The sequence below is a fragment of the Triticum urartu genome, chromosome 5A (genome assembly GCF_056163025.1).
Source record: "Triticum urartu cultivar PI428250 chromosome 5A, HENAU_Tu73, whole genome shotgun sequence".
In the NCBI taxonomy this organism is placed as follows: Eukaryota; Viridiplantae; Streptophyta; class Magnoliopsida; order Poales; family Poaceae; genus Triticum; species Triticum urartu.
In genome coordinates, this window is record NC_141877.1 from 67497462 (window position 1) to 67513342 (window position 15881).

Sequence of the window (15881 nt, forward strand, 5' to 3'; positions counted from 1 at the left end):
AATTTAATAAAAACTTACCAACCACAGTGTCTGGCTGATCATAGACGTCCTCCACGTCAATGTGATTCACCTGAGCACGAGGAAAAGGGTTGGGCTTCTTTGCTGAGCTTCCATTGCCATTGTCGTTTCCATTCCTCTGCTTGGCCTCTGGACAATCGGTGGCATAGTGTCCTGTCTTCTGGCACTTGAAACAGGTGATATGACTCAGATCCTTCTGAGCCGGAGCAGGACGGTGCTGGTTGCCATTGCCTCCATTGCCTGACTTGGACTTGTTGTCGTGGTTGCGATTGTTCCCATTCCCTCCATGGTTATGGCCTCCATGATTATGTCCTCCATGGGTGTGATGGGTATGTCCTCCCGAGTATGGGGCACAGTAGGGCTTCTGCTGAGCTCCGGAGTTGTACTTCCCCTGGCTATACTTCCTCTTGCGGCTATCAATCTGCTGCTGCTTGCCTTCAAGTATGGTGGCCTTGTCTACCAGCTCCTGGTAGTTGTTGAAGGTAGCCACCATTAGCTGCATTCCCAGCTCATCATTGAGTCCCTCGAGAAACTTCTCCTGTTTAGCGGCATCTGTGGCCACATCATCTGGGGCATAGCGAGATAATTTGCTGAACTCATCCACATACTGCCCCACAACGGTTCCCTTGGCGTGAGTTGCGGAACTCATGCTTCTTCAGGCTCGTGGCTCCAGCTGAGACATGAGCGGTGCAGAAAGCCTGCTGGAACTGATTCCATGTCATAGTGGCGACCGGATAAGTGGCGGTGTAGTTCTCCCACCAAGAGGCTGCAGGTCCATTCAGTTGATGTGCGCCAAAACGCACCTTCTCAACATCTGTGCATCCAGCAGTTGCTAGATCCCTTCCGATCTTGCGGAGCCAATCATCAGCTACAATCGGCTTGGTGCTACTAGAGAACACCGGTGGATTCAGCCTTAGGAACCGGGTCAGGTTATCGACAGGGGGTCGTGGCGGTGGATTGTTGTTGTTGTTGCCTTGGTTTTGGATGAGCATTTGCATTAAGGCATTCTGCTGTTGAATCAGTTGGGTGAGCTCCAGCGGGAAAGTGAAACCGGAGTCACGTCTCGGAGGCATCTGGTGTTTTGGAGTGGATGAGAAATTAGAATAGAACAAGGGTCTAATGAGAAAATCACACCAATCATTTATTCATTCATCTCAAACAGGGTTCAATCTCGGATTACAAAATCTCCCGACTAATCGAAAATAACGGCCTAACTGATCAACGAAAAATAAAATAGCATGGCGGTCGCCTAAATGTCTTCATCAATTATCCTTGCGTCCTCTGGTGCGGCGTCCTCTGGTGCGGCATCCTCTGGTGCGGCGCCTCCTCTTGAGGCTTCCTTCGGTGGAGCTCTCCTCATAATCCTGGTCATCGCTCACGAGGGGCCCATCATCTCCACTCGGAAAAAGGTCTTCTCCTAGATCCATCTTCTCCTCCAGTGTGGCAATATATTTCTCCCGGTCCTCAAGTCTATCCATAAAATCCTTGACTTCTTCTTCATGCTCATAGTGGGCTTCACGTGCTGCATCCTCCAGTTCCATTTCACGAAGATGCAACTTTTGGACCGTCTTCAAGCTCCTGCGCATCTGAATCTCTAGAGCCTTGATGTGAGCCTCCAAGTCTTGGACATATGAGCGAACAGAGTCGTCATCAATGGTGCGTATGAGCTCTCCATCTGCAGTCCTGCGAGAAATCATGGTGTGTTCCGATCCAACGAGCTCGGCCATGTATTCCTCCTGGATGCGTCCAAGTGCAGTATGAACTGCTATAGCTCGGGGCGATGGCTTCAACGGTTCCTGAGCATCGATAGGATGTCAAAGAGGTGCGGAACGAGAAGGGGTTCGGGTGGTGTAGCTTGGAAGCAAGGGGAATGCTCACCGGTGGCAGAAACATCGGCGAACCGAGGCGGCGGCGGCGAGATGCGTTTGGAGATGGCGCGAGCTATGGTGGGTGTTAGGGTAGGGTTTTTGGGGGTTCGGAAGAGAAGGGGCAGGGCTTTATATAGGGCATGATCGTGGGCGAGGGGGCAACGCGGGGTCGCGATCCCGAGAAGATCGCGGCGACGGGCGGCGGCGGTCGCGCTCTGGCGCGGCATGACGTGGGCGAGGGGTTAGGGATAGGGTGGACCCCGCGGGTCAGTGGGAGAGAGAGGGGAGGAGGCGAGCGGGCGACCGAAGCGGAGGCGGCTCGGGCGTGCGGCGCGCTGTGCAGGGCTGGCGGCTCGGCGCTGGTGGGCTGCGGCCTTGGCGACTAGGCCTGCTGGCCTAGCGCCTGGCGCCTGGGTTTTTTTCCTATTTGTTTTTTTGGAACAACCATAGAGAGAGAAAACTAAATATAGAGAAAACTATAGTATTTTTATATATGACATATATATATATATATCAAAATTCTCAAGGGAAATAATCCTACAATGTGGACATTTTTCCAGAGGCAAAACACAAACTAAAAAAACATTTTCTGGAAATCCCAAATAAAATTCAAATTTGAATTCAAACCTTTTGGCCATATTTTTCTTCTGACATTTTTGGAGTGTTAGTTCCTCTCATACTTTTGATCAAGTATTTGTCAGGGATATTTGAAGTAAATGTTCAAATGCCAAGTTGAATCCAATTCAAACTAAACTCAAATGCCTCTGAAAATTCCAAATGCCACACAATTTCAAACAATATGCATAGATGCTTAACTAATAATTGTAAAACATTCCAAATTGAAAATTTTGGGATGTTACAGTTTTCTGGCCTTCCTAGTGAAGATGCCGCTTCCCATCTAAACAACTTTGTTGATTTGTGTGATATGCAAAAGAAGAAAGATGTGGATAATGATATTGTTAAACTTAAGCTATTTCCATTTTCACTTAGAGATCGTGCTAAATCTTGGTTTTCGTCTTTGCCTAAAAAATAGTATTGATTCATGGAATAAGTGCAAAGATGCTTTTATCTCTATGTATTTTCCTCCCGCTAAGATCATCTCTCTTAGAAACGATATTATGAATTTTAAGCAACTTGATCATGAACATGTTGCACAAGCTTGGGAGAGGATGAAATTAATGATACGTAATTGCCCTAGACATGGATTGAATTTATGGATGATCATACAAAAATTTTATGCCAGATTGAATTTGGCCGCGGGAGGCACTTTTTTGGAAATCACTTTAGGAGAAGCTACCAAACTCCTAGATAATATTATGGTTAATTATTCTCAATGTCACACTGAAAGATCTACTAATAAAAGGTGCATGCTATCGAAGAAATCAATGTTTTGAATGGAAAGATGGATGAGCTTATGAAATTGTTTGCTAATAAGAGTGTTTCTTCTGATCCTAATGATATGCCTTTGTCTACTTTGATTGAAAATAATAATGAATCTATGGATGTGAATTTTGTTGGTAGGAACAATTTTGGTAATAACGTATATAGAGGTAATTTTAATTCTAGGCCATTTCTTAGTAATTCCTCTAATAATAATGGTAATTCCTACAACAATTATTATGGAAATTATAATAAGATGCCCTCTAATTTTGAATCTAGTATTAAAGAATTTATTACTTCGCAAAAGAGTTTCAATGCTTTGATTGAAGAAAAATTGCTTAAGATTGATGAGTTGGCTAGGAACGTGGATAGAATTTCTCTTGATGTTTATTCTTTGAAACTTAGATCTATTCCACCTAAGCATGATATCAATGAGTCTCTCAAAGCCATGACAATTTCCATTGATGAGTGCAAAGAAAGAACCACTAGGATGCATGCTAAGAAAGATTGTTTTGTAAAAGCGTGTTCTTCTAGTTTTCATGATAATAACGATGAAGATCTAAAAGTGATTGATGTGTCCCCTATTAAATCTTTGTTTGCAATATGATCTTGATAATGATGGGACTGGAGATGAGTCAACTTTAGTTAGAAGGCGTCCCAAAAATTCGGAGTTTTTAGATCTTGAAGCAAAAATTGTTAAAAGTGGGATTGAAGAGGTTAAAACTCTAAATGGCAACGAACCCACTATCTTGGATTTCAAGGAATTTAATTATGATAATTGCTCTTTGATAGATTGTATTTACTTGTTGCAATCCATACTAAATTCTCCTCATGCTTATAGTCAAAATAAAGCTTTTACCAAACATATCGTTGATGCTTTGATGCAATCTTATGAAGAAAAACTTGAGTTGGAAGTTTCTATCCCTAGAAAACTTTATGATGAGTGGGAACCTACTATTAAAATAAAAATTAAAGATCATGAGTGCTATGCTTTGTGTGATTTGGGTGCTAGTGTTTCCATGATTCCAAAAACTTTGTGTGATTTGCTAGGTTTCCCTGAATTTGATGATTGTTCTCTAAACATGCACCTTGCGGATTCCACTATTAAGAAACCTATGGGAAAGATTAATGATGTTCTTATTATTGCAAATAGTAATTGTGTGCCTGTAGATTGCATTGTTCTTGATGTAGATTGCAATCTTTCATGTCCTATTATTCTTGGTAGACCTTTCCTTAGAACGATTGGTGCAATTATTGATATGAAGGAAGGGAGTATTAAATTCCAATTTCCATTAAGGAAAGGCATGGAACGCTTCCCTATAAAGAAAGTTAAATTACCATATGAATCTATTATGAGAGCCACTTATGGATTGCCTACCAAAGATAGCAATACCTAGATCTATCCTTGCTTTTATGCCTAGCTAAGGGCGTTAAATGATAGTGCTTGTTGGGAGGCAACCCAATTTCATTTTTATTCCTTGCTTTTTGCTCCTGTTTAGTAATAAATAATTTATCTAGCCTCTGTTTTGGTTGTTTTTTTTGTGTGTTTAAATAGTGTTTGTTCCAAGTAGAACCGTTGGGAAGACTTGGGGAAAGTCTTTTTGATCTTGCTGTAAAAAACAGAAACTTTAGCGCTCACGAGAATTGCTGCCTTTTTTATTGGACAGTGATATTTAGTTAATTCTTTTTGAATATGATTAATAGATAAATTCCTCACGTCCAGCAATTTATTTTAGAATTTTTGAGTTCCAGAAGTTTGCGTTAGTTACAGATTACTACAGACTGTTCTATTTTTGTCAGATTCTGTTTTTCGTGTGTTGTTTGCTTATTTTGATGAATCTATGGCTAGTAATAGATTTTATAAACCATAGAGAAGTTGGAATACAGTAGGTTTAACACCAATATAAATCAAGAATGAGTTCATTACAGTACCTTGAAGTGGTGGTTTGTTTTCTTTTACTAACGGAGCTCACAAGATTCTCTTGTTAAGTTTTGTGTTGTGAAGTTTTCAAGTTTTGGGTAAAGATTTGATGGATTATGGAACAAGGAGTGGCAAGAGCCTAAGATTGGGGATGCCCATGGCACCCTAAGGTAAAATACAAGGACACCAAAAAGCCTAAGCTTGGGGATGTCCCAAAAGGCATCCCCTCTTTTGTCTTCGTTCATCTATAACTTTACTTGGAGCTATATTTTTATTCGCCACATGATATGTGTTTTGCTTGGAGCGTCTTGTATGATTTGAGTCTTTGCTTTTTAGTTTACCACAATCATCCTTGCTGTACACACCTTTTGAGATAGACAGGCATGAATTGGAATTTATTAGAATACTCTATGTGCTTCACTTATATCTCTTGAGCTATATAGTTTTTGCTCTAGTGCTTCACTTATATCTTTTAGAGCACGGTGGTGGTTCTATTTTATATAAATAATTGATCTCTCATGCTTCACTTATATTATTTTGAGAGTCCTTTAGAACAACATAGCAATTTCTTTTAGGTGTAATAAAAACTTTCATCTAAGTGCATTGAATACTAAGAGAAGTTTGATACTTGATGATTGTTTTGAGATATGGAGATGGTGATATTAGAGTCATGCTAGTTGAGTAGTTCTGAATTTGAGAAATACTTGTGTTGAAGTTTGTGATTCCCATAGCATGCATGTATGGTGAACCGTTATGTGATGAAGTCGGAGCATGATTTATTTATTGATTGCCTTCCTTATGAGTGGCGGTCGAGGACGAGTGATGGTATTTTCCTACCAATCTATCCCCCTAGGAGCATGCTCGTAGTACTTTGTTTCGATAACTAATAGATTTTTGTAATAAGTATGTGAGTTCTTTATGACTAATGTTGAGTCCATGGATTATACACACCCTCACCCTTCCATAATTGCTAGCCTCTCTAGTACCGCGCAACTTTCGCCGGTACCATAAACCCACCATATACCTTCGTCAAACCAGCCACCATACCTACCTATTATAGCATTTCCATAGCCATTCCAAGAAATATTGCCATGCAACTTTCCACCATTCCGTTTGCTATGACACGCTTCATCATTATCATATTGCTTTGCATAATCATGTAGTTGACATCATATTTGTGGCAAAGCCACCATGCTTAATTTTTCCATACATGTCACTCTTCATTCATTGCATATCCCGGTACACCGCTGGAGGCATTCACATAGAGTCATATTTTGTTCTAAGTATTTGAAGGAAATATGCCCTAGAGGCAATAATAAAGTTATTAGTTATTTCCTTATTTCATGATAAATGTTTATTATTCATGCTAAAATTGTATTAACCGGAAACATAATACATGTGTGAATACATAGACAAACATAGTGTCACTAGTATGCATCTACTTAACCAGCTCGTTAATCAAAGATTGTTAAGTTTCCTAACCATAGACATGAGTTGTCATTTGATTAACAGGATCACATCATTAGGAGAATGATGTGATTGACTTGACCCATTCCGTTAGCTTAGCACTTGATCGTTTAGTATGTTGCTATTGCTTTCTTCATGACTTATACATGTTCCTATGACTATGAGATTATGCAACTCCCGTTTACCGGAGGAACACTTTGTGTGCTACTAAACGTCATAACGTAACTGGGTGATTATAAAGGTGCTCTACAGGTGTCTCTGAAGTTACTTGTTGAGTTGGCGTATTTCGAGATTAGGATTTGTCACTCCGATCATCGGAGAGGTATCTCTGGGCCCACTCAGTAATACACATCACTATAAGCCTTGCAAGCATTCTAAATAATGATTTAGTTGCGGGATGATGTATTATGGAACGAGTAAAGAGACTTGCCAGTAATGAGATTGAACTAGGTATTGAGATACCGACGATCGAATCTCGGGCAAGTAACATACCGATGACAAAGGGAACAACGTATGTTCTTATGCGGTTTGACCGATAAAGATCTTCATAGAATATGTAGGAGCCAATATGAGCATCTAGGTTCCGCTATTGGTTATTGACCGGAGACGTGTCTCGGTCATGTCTACACAGTTCTCGAACCCGTAGGGTCCGCACGCTTAACGTTCGGTGACGATTTGTATTATGAGTTTATGTGTTTTGATGTATCGAAGGTAGTTCAGAGTCCCAGATGAGATCGGGGACATGACGAGGAGTCTCGAAATGGTCGAGACGTAAAGATCGATATATTGGACGACTATATTCGGACATCAGAAAGGTTCCGGGTGATTCGGGTATTTTTCGGAGTACCAGAGAGTTACAGGAATTCGCCGGGGAGTATATGGGCCTTATTGGTCTTTAGGGGAAAGAGAGAGGAGAGGATGCCCCCCCCCCCCAATGCTTAGTCCGAATTGGACTAGGGGAGGGCCGGCGCCCCCTCCTTCCTTCTCTCCTACTCCTACTACTTGGAAGGGCTCCTAGTTCTACTTGGAAAGGGGGAATCCTACTCCCACTGGGAGTAGGACTCCCCTAGGGCGCGCCATAGAGAGGGCCGGCACTCCCCCTCCTCCACTCCTTTATATACAGGGAGGGGGACACCCCTTGGAGACACAACAATTGATCATTGATCTTTTAGCCATATGCGGTGCCCCCCTCCACCATAATCCACCTCGGTCATATCCTAGCGGTGCTTAGGTGAAGCTCTGCGTCGGTAGCATCATCACAACCGTCATCACGCCGTCATGCTGATGGAACTCTCCCTCGAAGCTCTGCTGGATCGGAGTTCATGGGACTTAATCGAGCTGAACGTGTGCTGAACTCGAAGGTGTCGTGCGTTCGGTACTTGGATCGGTCGGATCGTGAATACGTACGACTACATCAACCGCGTTGTGCTAATGCTTCCGCTTTCGGTCTACGAGGGTACGTGGACACACTCTCCCCTCTCGTTGGTATGCATCACCACGATCCTGCTTGTGTGATACGTCTCCGTCGTATCTATAATTTTTGATTGTTCCATGCTAATATTCTACAACTTTCATATACTTTTGGCAACTTTTTATACTATTTTTGGGACTAACATATTGATCGAGTGCCCAATGCCAGTTCATGTTTGTTGCATGTTTTTTGTTTCGCAGAATATCCATATCAAACGGAGTCCAAATGGGATAAAACTGACGGAGATTTTTTTGGAATATATATGTTTTTTGGGAATAAAAATCCACGTGAGACGGTGCCCGAGGGAGGCACGAGGCAGGGGGGCGCGCCCCTGACCCTTGTGGCCACCTTGTAAGGGGGTTGGCGGCCTTCTTTCGCCACAACAAAGCTAATATCCAGATAGAGATCGTGTTAAAATCTCAGCCCAATCGGAGTTATGGATCTCCGGGAATATAAGAAACGGTGAAAGGGTAGAATCTGGCAACGCAGAAACAGAGAGACAGATCCAATCTCGGAGGGGCTCTCGCCCCTCCCATGCCATGGAGACCAAGGAACAAAGGGGAAACCCTTCTCCCATCTAGGGAGGAGGTAAAGGAAGAAGAAGAAGAAGAAGGGGCTCCCTCTCCCCCTCTCTTTCGGTGGCGCCGGAACACCGCCGGGGCCATCATCATCACCGCAATCTTCACCAACAACTTCACTGCCATCACCACCAACTCTTCCCCCCTCTATGCAGAGGTGTAACCTCTCTCTTACCTGCTATAATCTATACTTAAACATGGTGCTCAACGCTATATATTATTTCCCAATGATGTATGGCTATCCTATGATGTTTGAGTAGATCTGTTTTGTCCTATGGGTTATTTGATGATCGTGATTGGTTTGAGTTGCATGTTTTATTATTGGTGCTGTCCTATGGTGCTCTCCGTGTCGCGCAAGCGTGAGGGATCCCCGCTGTAGGGTTTGTAATATGTTCATGATTTGCTTATGGTGGGTGGAGTGAGTGACAGAAGCACAGACTCGAGTAAGTAGGTTGTTTGCGTATGGGATAAAGAGGACTTGATACTTTAATGCTATGGTTGGGTTTTACCTTAATGATCTTTAGTAGTTGCGGATGCTTGCTAGAGTTCCAGTCATAAGTGCATATGATCCAAGTAGAGAAAGTATGTTAGCTTATGCCTCTCCCTCATATAAAATTGCAATAATGATTACCGGTCCAGTTATCGATTGCCTAGGGACAAATAACTTTCTCATAACAACAATCTCTCTACTAAAACTAATTTAGTTGTGTCTTTATCTAAACAGCCCCTACTTTTTGTTTACATGCTCTTTATTATCTTGCAAACCTATCCAATAACACCTACAAAGTACTTCTAGTTTCATACTTGTTCTAGGTAAAGCGAACGTCAAGCGTGCGTAGAGTTGTACCAGTGGTCGATAGAACTTGAGGGAATATTTGTTCTACCTTTAGCTCCTCATTGGGTTCGACACTCTCACTTATCGAAAGAGGCTAAAATTGATACCCTATACTTGTGGGTTATCAGTGTGCGTAGGAATTTTTTTGAAATTACTACGTTCCCAACAGTGGCATCCGAGCCTGGTTTTATGCGTTGATGTTATATGCACGAGTAGAACACAAGTGAGTTGTGGGTGATACAAGTCATACTGCTTACCAACATGTCACACTTTGGTTCGGCGCTATTGTTGTATGAAGCGGACTAGACCGACATTACGTGTACGCTTACGCGAGACTGGTTCTACCGACGTGCTTTGCACATAGGTGGCTGGCGGGTGTCAGTTTCTCCAACTTTAGTTGAACCGAGTCTGGCTACGTCCGGTCCTTGAGAAGGTTAAAACAACACTAACTTGACGAACTATCGTTGTGGTTTTGATGCGTAGGTAAGAACAGTTCTTGCTAAGCCCATAGCAGCCACGTAAAACTTGCAACAACAAAGTAGAGGACGTCTAACTTATTTTTTGCAGGGCATGTTGTGATGTGATATGGTCAAAACATGATGAGATATAAATTGTTGTATGAGATGATCATGTTTTGTTGAAGTTACCGGCAACTGGCAGGAGCCTTATGGTTGTCTCTTCATTGCATAAGATGCAAGCGCCATATAATTGCTTTACTTTATCGCTATGCGATAGCAATAGTTGCAAAAGCAATAATTGGCGAGACGACCATGTGACGACACATTGATAAAGATCAAGATGATGCAGATCATAGTGTCATGCCGGTGATGATGGAGATCATGACAGTACTTTGGAGATGGAGATCGAAGGCACAAGATGATGATGGCCATATCATTTCACATATTTTGATTGCATGTGATGTTTATCTTTTATACATCTTATTTTTCTTAGTTCGACGGTAGCATTATAAGATGATCTCTCACTAAATTTCAAGGTACAAGTGTTCTCCCTGAGTATGCACCGTTGTGAAAGTTCGTCCTGCCGAGACACCACATGATGATCGGGTGTGATAAGCTCTACGTTCACATACAACGGGTGCAAGCCAGTTTTGCACACACAGAATACTCGGGTTAAACTTGACGAGCCTAGCATATGCAGATATGGCCTCGGAACACTGAGACCGAAAGGTTGAGCGTGAATCATATAGTAGATATGATCAACATAGTGATGTTCACCATTGAAAACTACTCCATCTCACGTGATGATCGGACATGGTTTAGTTGATTTGGATCACGTGATCACTTAGATGATTAGAAGGATGTCTATCTAAGTGGGAGTTCTTAAGTAATATGATTAATTGAACTTTAATTTATCATGAACTTAGTCCTGATAAAATTTGCATATCTATGTTGTAGATCAATAGCTCGCGTTTAGCTCCCCTATTTTATTTTTGATATGTTCCTAGAGAAAAATAAGTTGAAAGATGTTAGTAGCAAAGATGCGGACTAGCTCCGCGATCTGAGGATTATCCTCATTGCTGCACAGAAGTATTATGTCCTTCATGCACTGCTAGGTGACAACTATTGTTGGAGCAGATGCAGATGTTTTGACAAAAACTCGGTATGATAACTACTTGATAGTTTAGTGCACCATGCTTTACGGCTTAGAACCAGGACTTCAAAAATGTTTTGAACACCACAGAGTATATAAGATGTTCCAAGAGCTGAAGTTGGTATTTCATACTCATGCCTGTGTCGAGAGGTATGAGACCTCTGACATTAATTTGCCTACAATATGGAGGAGAATAGCTCAACCAGTAAGCATGTGCTCAGATTGTCTGAGTACTACAATCACTTGAATCAAGTGGGAGTTAATCTTCCAGATAAGATAGTGATTGATAGAGTTCTCTAGTCACTATCACCAAGTTGCTAGAACTTCGTGATGAACTATAATATGTGATGTCTACTACGCACATGCTCCTAGGGGGATATATTGGTAGGAAAAGACCATCGCTCGTCCCCAACCGCCACTCATAAGGAAGACAATCAATAAATAAATCATGCTTCGACTTCATCACATAACGGTTCACCATACGTGCATGCTACGGGAATCACAAACTTTAACACAAGTATCTCTCAAATTCACAACTATTCAACTAGCATGACTCTAATATCACCATCTTCATATCTCAAAATAATCATCAAGTATCAAACTTCTCATTGTATTCAATGCACTTTATATGAAAGTTTTTATTATATCCCTCTTGGATGCCCATCATATTAGGACTAGTTTCATAACCAAAGAAAATTACCATGTTGTTTAGGACTCTCAAAATAATATAAGTGACGCATGAGAGTTCATCTATTTCTATAAAATAAAACCACCACCGTGCTCTAAAAAGATATAAGTGAAGCACTAGAGCAAATGACAAACTACTCTGAAAGATATAACTGAAGATCAATGAGTAGTCGAATAATTATGCAACTATGTGAAGACTCTCTAACATTTAACAATTTCAGATCTTGGTATTTAATTCAAACAGCAAGAAAAACTAAATAAAATAAAATGACACTCCAAGCAAAACACATATCATGTGGTAAATAAAAATATAGCTCCAAGTAAAGTTACCGTTGAACAAAGACGAAACAGGGGATGCCTTCCGGGGCATCCCCAAGCTTAGGCTTTTGGTTGTCCTTGAATATTACCTTGGGGTGCCTTGGGCATCCCCAAACTTAGGCTCTTGCCACTCCTTATTCCATAGTCCATCGAATATTTACCCAAAACTTCAAAACTTCACAACACAAAACTCAAAATAGAAAATCTCGTGAGCTCCGTTAGCGAAAGAAAACAAAACACCACTTCAAGGTACTGTAATGAACTCATTCTTGATTTATATTGGTGTTAAACCTACTGTATTCCAACTTATCTATGGTTTATAAACTATTTTACTAGCCATAGATTCATCAAAATAAGCAAACAACATAAGAAAAACAGAATCTGTCAAAAACCGAACAGTCTGTAGTAATCTGTAGCTAACACAAACTTATGGAACCCCAAAAATTCTAAAATAAATTGCTTGACGTGAGGAATTTATCTATTAATCATCTGCAAAAATAATTAACTAAATATGACTCTCCAATAAGAAATGGCAGCAATTCTCGTGAGCGCTAAAGTTTCTGTTTTTTACAGCAAGATCAACAAGACTTTCCTCAAGTCTTCCCAACGGTTCTGCTTGGCACAAACACTAATTAAAACATAAAAACTCAATCATAACAGAGGATAGATAAATTTTTAATTAGTAAACAGTAGCAAAAAGCAAGGAACAAAAATAAAGTTGGGTTGCCACCCAACAAGCGCTATCGTTTAACGCCCCTAGCTAGGCATGATGATTTCAATGATGCTCACATAAAATATAAGAATTGTAACATAAAGAGAGCATCATGAAGAATATGACTAGCACATTTAAGTCTAACCCACTTCCTATGCATAGGGATTTTGTGAGCAAACAACTTGTGGGAACAAGAATCAATTTCATAGGAAGGTAAAACAAGCATAGCCTCAAGATTTTCAACACATAGAGAGGAAACTTGATATTATTGCAATTCCTACAAGCATATATTCCTCCCTTATAATAATTTTCAGTAGAATCATGAATGAATTCAACAATATAACCAGCACCTAAAGCATTCTTTTCATGATCTACAAGCATAGAAATTTTATTACTCTCCACATAAGCAAAATTCTTCTCATGAATAATAGTGGGAGCAAACTCAACAAAATAATTATCATGTGAGGCATAATCCAATTGAAAACTAAAATCATGATGAAAAGTTTCATGGATATCATTATTCTTTATAGCATACAATTCATCGCAATAATCATCATAGATAGCAACTTTGTTCTCATAATTAATTGCAACCTCTTCCGGAATAGTGGATTCGTCACAAAATAACGTCATGACCTCTCCAAATCCACTTTCATCAATATAATCATCATAAATAGGAGGCATGCTTTCATCATAATAAATTTTCTCATCAAAACTTGGGGGACAAAAAAATATCATCTTCATCAAACATAGCTTCCCCAAGCGTGTGGCTTTGCATATCATTAGTATCATGGATATTCAAGGAATTCATACTAACAACATTGCAATCATGCTCATCATTCAAATATTTAGTGCCAAACATTCTAATGCATTCTTCTTCTTGCACTTGAGCACAATTATCGGAGTCCTTATTTTCATGATAGATATTAAAAAGATGAAGCATATGAGGCAAACTCAATTCCATATTTTTTTGTAGTTTTCTTTTATAAACTAAACTAGTGCTAAAACAAGAAACAAAAAGATTCGATTGCAAGATCTAAAGATATACCTTCAAGCGCTAACCTCCCCGGCAACAGCGCCAGAAAAGAGCTTGATATCTACTAAACAACCTTCTTCTTGTAGACGCTGTTGGGCCTCCAAGTGCAGAGGTTTGTAGGGCAGTAGCAAACTTCCCTCAAGTGGATGACCTAAGGTTTATCAATCCGTAGGAGGCGTAGGATGAAGATGGACTCTCTCAAGAAACCCTGCAACCAAATAACAAAGAGTCTCTCGTGTCCCCAACACACCCAATACAATGGTAAATTGTATAGGTGCACTAATTCGGTGAAGAGATGGTGATACAAGTGGTATATGGATGGTAGATAAAGGTTTTTGTAATCTGAAAATATAAAAACAGCAAGGTAACTAATGATAAAAGTGAGCACAAACGGTATTGCAATGCGTTGAAACAAGGCCTAGGTTTCATACTTTCACTAGTGCAAGTCCTCTCAATAATAATAACATAATTGGATCATATAAATATCCCTCAACATGCAATAAAGAGTCACTCCAAAGTCACTAATAGCGGAGAACAAAACGAAGAGATTATGGTAGGGTACGAAACCACCTCAAAGTTATCCTTTCTGATCGATCTATTCAAGAGTCCGTAGTAAAATAACACGAAGCTATTCTTTCCATTCAATCTATACTAGAGTTCGTACTAGAATAACACCTTAAGATACAAATCAACCAAAACCCTAATGTCACCTAGATACTCCAATGTCACCTCAAGTATCCGTGGGTATGCTTATACGATATGCATCACACAATCTCAGATTCATCTATTCAAATCAACACAAAGTACTTGAAAGAGTGCCCCAAAGTTTCTACTAGAGAGTCAAGACGAAAACGTGTGCTAACCACTACGCATAGGTTCATGGGCGGAACCCGCAAGTTTATCACCAAAACATAAATCAAGTGAATCAATAGAATAACCCATTGTCACCATGGTTATCCCATGCAAGACATACATCAAGTGTTCTCAAATCCTTAAAGACTCAATCCAATAAGATAACTTCAAAGGGGAAACTCAATCCATTACAAGAGAGTAGAGGGGGAGAAACATCATAAGATCCAACTATAATAGCAAAGCTCGCGATACATCAAGATCGTATCACCTCAAGAACACGAGAGAGAGAGAGAGATCAAACACATAGCTATTAGTACATACCCTCAGCCCCGAGGGAGAACTACTCCCTCCTCGTCATGGAGAGCGCCGGGATGATAAAGATGGCCACCGGAGAGGGATTCCCCCCTCCGGCAGGGTGCCGGAACGGGTCTAGATTGGTTTTCGGTGGCCACGGAGGCTTCTGGCGACGGAACTCCCGATCTATTGTGCTCCCCGAAGTTTTTAGGGTATATGGATATATATAGGAGGATGAAGTACGTCGATGGATCTCCGGGCTGTCCACGAGGCAGGGAGCGCGCCCAGGGGGTTGGGCGCGCCCCCCACCCTTGTGGGGAGCCCGGGACTCTTCTGGTCCATCACCAATACTCCGTGGGCTTCTTCTGGTCCAAAAATAAGTTCCTTGAACTTTCAGGTCAATTGGACTCTGTTTGATTTTCCTTTTCCGCGATACTCTAAAACAAGGAAAAAACAGAAACTGGCACTGGCAATGGGCTCTAGGTTAATAGGTTAGTCCCAAAAATCATATAAAATAGCATATAATAGCATATAAAACATCCAAAGTTGATAATATAATAGCATGGAACAATCAAAAATTATAGATATGTTGGAGACGTATCAATATGCAAGGGATAACAGAAACGATCCCAAGCTCTTCGTGATGCTGAAATTGACGAAGGTAGAAATCAAGAAAAGCATCAAGTGTTGATGGTTAACAAGACCACTAGATTCAAGAAAAGGGCAAAGGGAAGAAGGGGAAATTCAAGAAGAACGGCAAGCAAGTTGCTGCTCAAGTGAAGAAGCCCAAGTCTGGACCTAAGCCTGAGACTAAGTGCTTTTACTGCAAAGGGACT